This window comes from Physeter macrocephalus, chromosome 4 (genome assembly GCF_002837175.3).
Source record: "Physeter macrocephalus isolate SW-GA chromosome 4, ASM283717v5, whole genome shotgun sequence".
Classification (NCBI taxonomy): Eukaryota; Metazoa; Chordata; class Mammalia; order Artiodactyla; family Physeteridae; genus Physeter; species Physeter macrocephalus.
In genome coordinates, this window is record NC_041217.1 from 71,452,936 (window position 1) to 71,463,663 (window position 10,728).

Sequence of the window (10,728 nt, forward strand, 5' to 3'; positions counted from 1 at the left end):
GGCCATGGCTCACGGGCCCAGCCGCTCCGCGACACGTGGGATCTTCCCGGACCGGGGCACGAACCCGCGTTCCCTGCATTGGCAGGCGGACTCTCAACCACTGCGCCACCAGGGAAGCCCGATAAGTTTTTTTAAATGCACACTGATATGACAGCTGTCACATACAATCTAACAAAATTGTTTCAAATGAAGTTAAAGACAACTAAGTGCTACCAGAGCCATCTTACAGAAAAAAAACGAACGAAACTTTTGGCCCACCAATTACATTATAATTCTAGTCATTTACAATCTATGCCTAGTTGCCATACAGCACAATGATGGGCAAATCACTCTGTGTCTCCTCAACTTTCAGGCATCAGTTCTTCCTCTTCATCTTGATTCTACCACCTTAGTTCTGTTTTCTCCTCTCTCTCTTGAACTTTCATAAAACTCTCCATTGGGATCCCCACTTCCAGTTATGATCCCTCAAATTTATCCTTCACTTACATCATTCTAACCAAGCTGACAGGAAGAAAGTCACAGCTCTTAGCAGCAATCAAAGACTCACTCCACGATCCAACCCCTGCCAACCTCCACAGGTTAAGCATTGCCCCTCCTGGCTCCACACTTGGATTCCTACAACACCAAAGGCTTCTTGCTACGAAGTTTCTCCCTCATAGCTGGTGGCTTCTGCTCTTTTTATGATCCTCTCTTGCTGAAGTACCCTTTGTCCGGCCATTTACTCGATTAATTTCTGCACATCTTTAAAGATTCAAGCTTACTTGTCGCCTAGACAACTCTCCTTGTTTTCCCTGCAGTACCCTATCTCCACACCACAATGCCTCTATCCTTGCATGTATCAATCACAATGCTTATGGTTTTAGGTAACAGAACTCCTACACCTAAAGCAGCTTAAACAATAGGGGCTTATTGTCTTTTTACAAGAAGTCCAGAAGAAGATGGTTCCTGAATTGGCTCAGTGATATCAGGGACTAAGTTATCATCTCTGCAATTCTTTTGGAAGTTTTGCAAGATTTCTGCAGTGGATCCAAACTCATGACAATATCCAAATTCAGGGAAGATCTCTTCGCTTTCTAGGGCTACCATAACAGTATCACTGATGGGAGCGCTTAAACAACAGGACTTTATTTTCTTACAGTTCTGGAGGCTGCAAGTCCAAGATCATAGTGTTGGCCACGTTGGTTTCTTCTGAGGTCTCTCTTCTATCTTAAATGGCCATCTTCTCCCTGTGTCCTCACGTGGTCTTTCCTGTGTGTGTGTGTATACGTGTGTTCAAATTTCTTCTTTTTATGAGAATACCAGTCATATTAGATTAGGGTCCACCCAAATGGGCTCATTTTAATGTAATTATCTCTTTAAAGACCCTATCTCCAAATACAGTCATATTCTGAGATACTGGGAGTTAGGACTTCCACACATGATTCTGGGGGGGCGGGGGGTGGGACACAATTCAGTCCATAACAGAAGGAGATGCAGGTATAGGAGTTCCCCTCTGGGAATATCACTTTTCAGGTGAAGAATCCTTCCCAGTATCCCTACAGTAGATTTACAGAGTAGGATTTGGTAGCATGCCCTTTTCCTAGTTACAAGGAGAGGCTAGGAAAGCAGTTTCACTTTTATAATGGGAAAAGGGCTCTGCCAGCCAGAAAGAAAGGGTTGGGAATTACTGGGTAGGTTACCAAAGTGTCTGTTGCACTGTTCCCCCACGTGTGTCACGGCTGTCTGCTTATGTGTCTGTCTCTCCCATTAGGTTCTCAGCTCTTTGAAGCAGAGACCAGTGTTTCAATCATCTGTGTACCCCTAATGACTAGCACAGTGCCTGGCTCATAGTGGGTGTTCAGCCAATATCTACTGAAGGAATGAACAAATAGAATTTAATGAACTAGATGAACCTGTTTATATTATATTTGATTCCAACATTAAACTCTGTTCATATATTTGGCTTGCTTTGTCTGTGGTTCACACCTTTAAATATCTGTAGGGAGTATGGCTAATGGAACTGTTATTTCAATGAGAAGAGACCAAGCTCCATGAGCTTTGTTTCCCCAAAGTCTGGCGTAGTGCATGGTATATAGCGACTGATGCATGAATTGTTGTAGAATGAATGATCGATGGAAAAAATTTTAAAAAATTTTTATTTATTTATTTATTTATTTATTTTTGGTTGTGTTGGGTCTTCGTTTCTGTGCGAGGGCTTTCTCCAGTTGCGGTGAGCGGGGGCCACTCTTCATCGCGGTGCACAGGCCTCTCACTATCGCGGCCTCTCTTGTTGCGGAGCACAGGCTCCAGACGCGCAGGCTCAATAGTTGTGGCTCACGGGCCCAGTTGCTCCGTGGCATGTGGGATCTTCCCAGACCGGGGCTTGAACCCGTGTCCCCTGCATCAGCAGGCAGACTCTCAACCACTGCGCCACCAGGGAAGCCCAAAAATATTTAAAAATTAGAATATATTTAATGCTTTGAAAAAATATCATTACGTACTTAAGAAGTTATTAAGTTTTCTAGAAAAATGTCTTCCAGAACTAGGCATCCCTTCTGCTCTGTTGGTATTTCTAAAGGTTCTTTATCACCAGGTAGTTATATCACCTATTTCTATCCTATTGTATTCTAACAAAGAATGATCCTGATGAGATTGGCCAATGAGCCCATAACGCTTAGACCAATTTCATCTGAGAAGTAAAGATAGACTGACAAATATAAGACTGAGCTATTTATGTGATGTTTGATTTTGTTTCCGTGGAGTTGCAGGAATCATGTCACAAATCCACACAAAGCACTGATCCCCAAGTATCTGATCTTCCATGTTCTACAGAATAGGGAAGAGCCAGGCACCTAGCTAATGAATGGCATTAGTTTTGGGGATAAGTGACTGATTTGGTGGCAGTTCCCCAATGTTAGAAAGGCTCTGAGGATTTCTATCTAATTCCAACTTCCCTCTCTGCAACCAGGAGAAGGGACCCAGGCAGCTAAGGTGTGAGGAGCAAGGGAGGCGAAAACTCAAAGCTGCCACAAGTAACCAGGTTCCCAGAGGCAGTGTATTTTGGCACCATGAGACTGTGTAACCGTGAGTTCAGTCTCCTTTCACCCTATTTCAGACCCAAGGGACCCACATCTCCTTCATGCAGTTCAAGTAATGAGGTTCAGTTAAAACGTTCAGGTTCAATTAGTGTTTCAGGGGCAGTCTTAGGGCAAAATATTTTCCACAAGGGATGTAAGAGAAACTAGCACTGTTCTGGGTCACGCAGACATGTAGGGGCAGGAGAGGACTTGGTCTGCAAACAGCATCTGCATAATGTAGAAGCTGGACAAGATGGCACTTGTGTGTGTATTTGTGCTTCGGCGGTGCCTGTTCTCTGTGCCCCAGGTGCTTTCCTAACAGCCAGGAGAAGAACGTGCGTGCTAGGGTGTTTTCCTTCCAAGTTTTGACTTTTTCTTCTTTCCTTAAAGTATTAGCAGCCCAGATTTTTGCTGCAAACTCAAGACCTGTTATTATAATGATGGTGATTTTTTAAAATTGTGCCAATGAACCTGGTCTTAATGCATTATTGCAAGCACATTAGCCAAGCCCATTACAATAATCTATTGTTGAGAGAAAAATATCCTGGCAGTACATGTATCTAGAAGTTCCGCCTTCTGAATTGATGCCAAAATATGATAGATTCCCAGTTCCTTATAATGTCCAACTACTGTACATGAACTCCCACTCCCCTCTCCCTCCTGCCAACATAATGACTAGCTTTACTTTGATGTTCTCTGCTTTCCACAGTGGCTTTAACTCTCTGCCAGAGTCTCATGCACTAAGCACTCTGCTATTTGAAATCCCATTACCTGCAACTCTGCTAACTGGCATCTTGCAGATCAAAGGTATAATAATTGAGGAGACACTGCAATGACTTCTGAACCATTTAGAAAATATTTGACAGTGTTTAGAATAGTTTAACATTGGCGTTTCAGTGTATTCTGCATTTTTTTCACACTTGCTCCAAATTCAATCTATCAATAAATTACACTATAATACATTCTAATAAATCAAGATGATATAGACAGGCTGGAATGAATAACAGACTAAAACCAACCAAATAAAATTGACAAGAATTAATGTAACGTAAAGTCTGGCATTTAGATTTTAAAACTACTTAACAGAAGAGTCCTGGGTTAACAGTTCCCAAAAGAAAGCCATGAGAATTTTGACTATCTACTCAGCAGTGTATTACGGCCTCTGAAAAAGTCAATCGTATCCAAAGCCCCCTTTAAAAAAAAGAGGGGGCAGGGAGAGCATCCAAATCAAGGAGGGAGAATAGTTTTACTCTCTACTTTGCTCAGACCAGGTCTGTAGAGGACTGTGTTTAGTTATTGAAGCCACATTTGGAGAGAAAAGGAACTAAGGTTGTTTTTTTCCAGCAACACTTAGGGAGGCATAATACCTGTCTTCAAATAGCTGATGGGCTGTCACATGGAAGAAACATTAAATTTAATCTGTGTAGCCCCAGTGGCCAGAACTAGGAGTCATGGGTAGTTATGTCAGTGGTGAACACATTTCAGCTCCATATAAGGAAAAACTTTCTATAATTAGGGTGATCTAAACGTTGAACTTGGATGAATCAGGAGGGACAAAAGAAGACTTCTAGGTTATGGTAATTTCTATGCTCTGCCTGGGTGGTAGGTACTTAAGTACTTTGTTTTATTATTGTCTTCAACTGATACACATATATTTTCATATACTCTTTTGTGGATATGATGTATTTTACAATATATTTTTAAAATCTAGGTTGACTAGGTGTTGGGCAAAGCAGTGACCTTCTCATCATCATGAGGGTTCAAGGAGAGGCTGGTAGCACTTAGAGAGAGGATGGGATAGATGACCTCTGACATTCATTCCATCTCTAAGATTCTACACATTCAAAAAAATGTGTGCACAATTATTAAAGGAAAGCTTTTAAAAATATTCTTAAGGTGATTGCCTGTTAATTAATAGGATCTGAGGCCTCGCTCCATTCTTCACTACAACCATTACTGGTGTTTGTTAGACTATGAACCCCAAGTCTATTACAGTGATTATCATTTTTATTGGCCATTATATAATGAGCATTAGATAGACACAATCTCTGCCCTCTTCAGATGACAAATGATGTGGACAGTCATAAAGAGAATACAGTGAGAGCCAGATATGAACAGTGAATAAAAACAAAAGACAGCAAAAAGGTTTATGTGGCAAACAGGTCAAGGCTCAGGGCTTATAAGCGGAGAACAAATACACAAGGGTCTTGGGAAAAAAACATCCTAGATAAGTTAAGACCAGGAAATCTAGGCCTCTGCTCCAATTAACTTCAGCAGGCTTTCTGAAAGAAATGAATAGATTCTAAGAAATAGACAGATTCTAGGAATTCCCTGGTGGTCCAGTGGTTAGACTCTGCACTTTCACTGTCTTGGGGATGGCTTCAATCCCTGGTCCAGGAACTAGGACCCCACAAGCCAGGTGATGCGGCGTGGCCCAGAAAAAAAAAAAAAAAGAAAGAAAGAAAGAAAAAGATTCTGGCAATCAAACATTTGGTTAGGGGAAACTTTCTCCTAGGCTGCCAGGAAAAGAAAAAGCCAAAATAGCTTAAGCGGTCATTTCCTCATGTTAATCCTATTCTCCCGTTCTGTTCCTTCGTGATCTCTCACTACCCCCTCCACAGTGCTGATTTGAGATGAGGGAACCAAGACCTAAAAAAGGGAAATGAGAGAAAGGGGTATTTGTGGACTGTGATGGACGTGGAATCGGGGAGAGTCCTTGAGTCCCTAAATCACTGCTAAATAACAGTCAGGCTCTCTGCTCCTCCTGGCTGAGCTGTGACTTTGGGCAAAGTTACTTCTGCTTTGGACTCACTTAACCTTTAATCTGGGGATCCCCACTCATGTTACTGACATTAACTCCTCTGGCCTCACAACAACTTTGAGTTGATGGGAAAAATAAACCAAAACACAAAATCTTATGAGCTACTTGAGTTCAATGTGGTAAATGCAAATAATATGTAGTCAAAGTTTATTCTCTTATAATCATTTATCTTCACTTTACTGAAGGGGAAACTGAGTTACAAAGAGTGGAAATAAGTTGATTTCATATATACCCTTCAGTCTTTGACCTCATCAATGTAAATAGTCTTTTTTTTTTTAAAAAGATTTTTAAAATTTAGTTGTTTATTTATTTATGGCTGTGTTGGGTCTTCATTTCTGTGCGAGGGCTTTCTCTAGTTGTGGCAAGCGGGGGCCACTCTTCATTGCGGTGCGCGGGTCTCTCACTACCGTGGCTTCTCGTTGTGGAGCACAGGCTCCAGACACTCAGGCTCAGTAATTGTGGCTCACGGGCCCAGTTGCTCCGCGGCATGTAGGATCTTCCCAGACCAGGGCTCGAACCCGTGTCCCCTGCATTGGCAGGCAGATTCTCAACCACTGCGCCACCAGGGAAGCCCAATGTAAATAGTCTTAATGTTACAGTATTTTTCTTTCTGGAAGTTCTTATCATGATCATTTTATAAATGGGGAACCCAAGGCACAGAGTGATTGAAATGTATTGCCTCAGTGTAGCCTTCATAAAATAGTGCCTAGATGAGAAACTCAAGAAGCCTAATTCTCAAGGCAAAATTCTTTTTCCATTAGATTCCTACCCAAGATTGAAACATTAAATCCACTTGAAGTTTGTGAAGTGAGGTGATAAGTAAAGTTTGAGGTCTTGATATGAAGAACAGAGTAGGGTATGGGGTGGTAGCAAGAGTAATCAAGATCCTTGACCTTTATAAAGGGTTTCATAGTGGACAAGCACTCCACAGACGCTGTTACACTCTGTCCTCAGCAAGGACATCCTTACAGATGAGGAGGTCAAAACTCAGAGGCTAGTCAGAAAACAGTTTGTTAGCAAAGGGCAGAACTGAGATGGAAACTCAAGTCTTCTGAATCCAAGTTTAGTGAGGACACACTTTGGGGAAAAGAGGTTACCTGATTTTTACTGGGAGACTTGAGTATGAGGGAGGTGGGGAGAAGCCAGTCTCAGAAGCAGATTCGCAGAAAAGGAAATAATCATCATTAGGCATTTCAAATGATGACACAGAATTGCTGTGGGCACTGTAGGGACCTACTGACTGCAGCTCTAACCTGAGGGCCTGCAATCTAAGACAAACACACTAAGAAGAACAAATATGTACGTGACATACAATGGTATCTATTACAGTAGATCTACCATAGTGATCTATGACAAGAATAGAGAGGAAAGCATTTATATCACATACATGGCTAGCTAAGTTTGCGATGTGGAGAATGTAAGTGCATAAATGAAAATGGGAGCAATAAAGAAAAGCGATCCAGGGAAGGTACACACACACACACACACACACACACACACACACACACACACACACACACCAATTCACAAAGGGTTTTTTGAAAGAAAAAAATGTTTAAGAGTTCTTTTTTTTCTCTTTTTTAAGAAGCAGTGGATTAGCTGTGTTGTGGCAGGAGCAGACCTGAGAGTGTGAGATTTAAAACAGAAATTTATCCTTAGGCATATGGAACAATTATAAAGATGGGTAGGAAGGGGGCAGAAGGCAGTCAGTGGACAAAGAGGGCTTTGAGCAAGTGGAAATTCAAGAGAGATTACCTGTCTTGACCCCCAGACTGTATCTAAGTGTTTCCACTCCTGTGCTTTCAGAAAGCTCATACTCTCCACATTTCAGGAACAAGAATTTCCAAGTTGTGAAGCCTGTCTGCAGTGGATGAAGAAGGCAGCAGTGCCATGGTGAAGGAGACAAGGACCTTGGAAACACGAGGCAGGAAATCGCTAGCCATCTCAATCTCCCCAGATTCTAACACCACAGGAGAGGTTCCCAGGGCAAAACTCATTTATCCAGATCCACAAATTGTTAGAGAATTTCCAGTTTGCTTTAATAAACCCAAATTAACCTGTTGAGTTTTAGGCCAGTGATTAGATTCTTAACATAAAAACTCTGTTGAGCTCTGCTGGCATATAAACATTTCTCTACATATCAAATCAGACTCCAGCCAGGTAGATACCTGTTTATCTCTGTTAATTTTGTTTACTCATGTCATCCTTTGTGGCTCTACTTAGCAAGAGAAGCAGCAGCAGAGGACCACTAGGAGACTGGGTTGAATAAGAATAAGCAAAGAGTCCTATACTCTGGTTCTGGCTCTTTGTAGAACACAGGGTCTTTGGAGGTGAAGTGCTGGCTTTAACCATGACAATTTGAGACATGAGCCAACAGTTAGCAATTTCAGACTTTCAGAGGAAGCTTTCATTCCTGAGCACCCTGGTTTCTGAGTCAACACAATTACTAAGATTTGTATGGGTGGTATGAGAACTTGAGGATTTTTATGATGGTTCTTATGATTATTTGTGCCAACATTTGTTCCTCTGCCATATTTATAATGGGCCATTCTAACTACTCTACGTGTATTGGCACATTTAATACAACCACGTGAGTAGACACTATAGGTATTATGTTCATACAGAGAGGTTAAGTAAATTAACCAAGGTCACACAGCTAGTAAATGAAGGCACTAGGACCTGCATACAATTTACATCATTTAGCTAAATCCCAATTTTGCTTTTGTTTTTTTTTTTTTTGGCTGCACTGAGCAGCTTGCAGGATCTCAGTTCCCTGAACAGGGACTGAACCCAGGCCCTGGCAGTGAAAGCCTGGAATCCTAACCACTAGGCCACCAGGGAACTCCCCAAATTCCAATATTTTAAAAAGAATGTTTAACCAAACAACTGACATTTACATATAAGGCATTGTTCTAGGTACTATGCAGAAGGTACAAAGGAGGGTTTTGAGCAAGTGGAAATTCAAGAGAGATTACCTGTCTTGACTCCCAGACTGTATCTGAGCATTTCCACTCCTGTGCTTTCAGAAAGCTCATGCTCTCCACATTTCAGGAACAAGAATTTCCAAGTTGTGAAGCCTGTCTGCAGTGGCTGAAGAAGGCAGCAGTGCCATGGTGAAGGAGAACATTGTAGAAGTGCAAAGTTCCTGCACTCAAAGAGCTCACGGTATAGTTAAAAATACTGGTAGTGTTACCGAGCCCAAGTCTGTACTGCTCTCAGCACAACAGGGCAATAAATCGAGAGATGAGATGTTGGGGCAAGGAAAAACAACTTTATTTGGAAAGCTAGCAGATGGAGAAGATGGTGGACTAGTGTCCTAAAGAACCATCTTCCCTGGGTTAGAAGTCATGCTTCTTTTATACTAAAAGGGGAGGGGGTAAAGTCCTGGTTCCAGGATGTATTAATTTCTTCCTTCCTGCAGCCGTTTCCAGGTGGGCCTGCTCAGGAGGTTTCCTGTGAGCTAAAGAAAGGTATTTTAGCTTAATGCTCAGTACATGGGAAGCAGAGTTCCCAGAGATGGTCAATTATGTATAATTTAAGGTTATAGGCAACATCCCTTTAGTGATTAACTTGTAGCAAAAGCAATAGAATACAAAGGTTAAAGTAATTTATTCTTCCCTATTACAGCGGTCCTCTCTAGGAGAGCACTTAAATCTTGCTCATTTTATTCATCTACATAGGATTTTCTCACTAGAAAAGACCTTGTATCACCAATGCTATTATCCTTTCTTTTTAAACAGGAAAGGCAACTTTAGGCCCAGAGGGGACCAACTTACTAGTTAATTTACAGTAACTGGAGAATGGCTAGTAGCAAACCCAAAACTGGAAGCCAACTTTTCTAACAACTAATGGTGATATTTCATGTTCTTCCTGGCATTCAGGATATAAAGGTATTGTTACAACAGCGGTACAAAAAGAAGTTTACTCCTTTATCCCAAATTGTCCTTCAACTCCATTTCACTTCTGGCACACTCTTATTGTTCATTTTAATTTACTTCACCTTTACTGATTCCCGCTCCTCCCTTTTTTCTCCTTTTGGAGTGAAACCAGGCCTGGACATCATTCAGACACATGGGGCTGGGGATGGAGATAAAGTAGATGTTTGAGATCCTTTACCATTACTGAACCTTAAAGGAAGAACAAAAAATGCTTTGGATAAGATGCTTACAACTGCTTGAGCAGAAACAAAAGACGGAAGACAAAGAGGAGAGATGTAGTTGAATGACTTAGGGAGAAAACTTGCAAGCTGCTTAGATGTGGACAAATGAAGACGAAATGCAGGGGGTTGGGGGTCAGCGAGGAAACGTCACACTCCCCTAACGTAGCGGGGTGGAGGGTGTAATGCCTAAGCAAGGCGCTTCACAGAAAGCCTCGCGGATTCTTTTGTAAGTATCTGAAAAGACTCTTTTCTTAGATGGCAGAGAACGACCTCTGAGGTCTGCGGGTATCTCTTCCCATTGTGAAGGCGCTCCTCTCTGGGAGGTCGCAGGACCCTTTTAAGGAGAAACGGGGGACCCCCTCTCAGCGGTCTGGGGGAAGCTTTATGCCGGCGCCGGGACCGTTCCCGTAGGGTCTGCGAGGTCCCCTCCCCCGACAGGCGTGACCCCCGGGTCAGCGCCTGGCCCATACCAGGCCGGGGGGAGAGCCCCCGGCGGCCCCGCTGGCCTCTAGGGCCGCTTCCCCCTGCGAGTCCCGCCGAATCCCGCCCTGCCGCCCGCCGCGAGCGTGCCTAACGTGCCCCCGCAACGTGACGCAAGCGCCGCGCCGGGGTGGCTGCGCGGGCAGCGCGGCGGGAGGAGCGCGCGGAGAGGGCTGGGTGCGGGCGGAAGTCGGCGTCTGCGGAAAGGAGAA

The 10,728-nt window shown here is 43.0% G+C and overlaps 1 long non-coding RNA gene across 1 annotated transcript; it reads right to left on the reverse strand.

Annotated features, from left to right (window-relative positions):
- Positions 1-9,128: 9,128 nt before the first annotated feature.
- LOC114486173 (uncharacterized) lies at positions 9,129-10,565 on the reverse strand. Its single transcript, XR_003679486.2, has 3 exons — positions 10,046-10,565; positions 9,878-9,954; positions 9,129-9,337 (listed from the first exon to the last, which is right to left on the reverse strand). It is a non-coding gene; the product is annotated as an uncharacterized lncRNA (long non-coding RNA).
- Between the last annotated feature and the right edge of the window lie 163 nt (positions 10,566-10,728).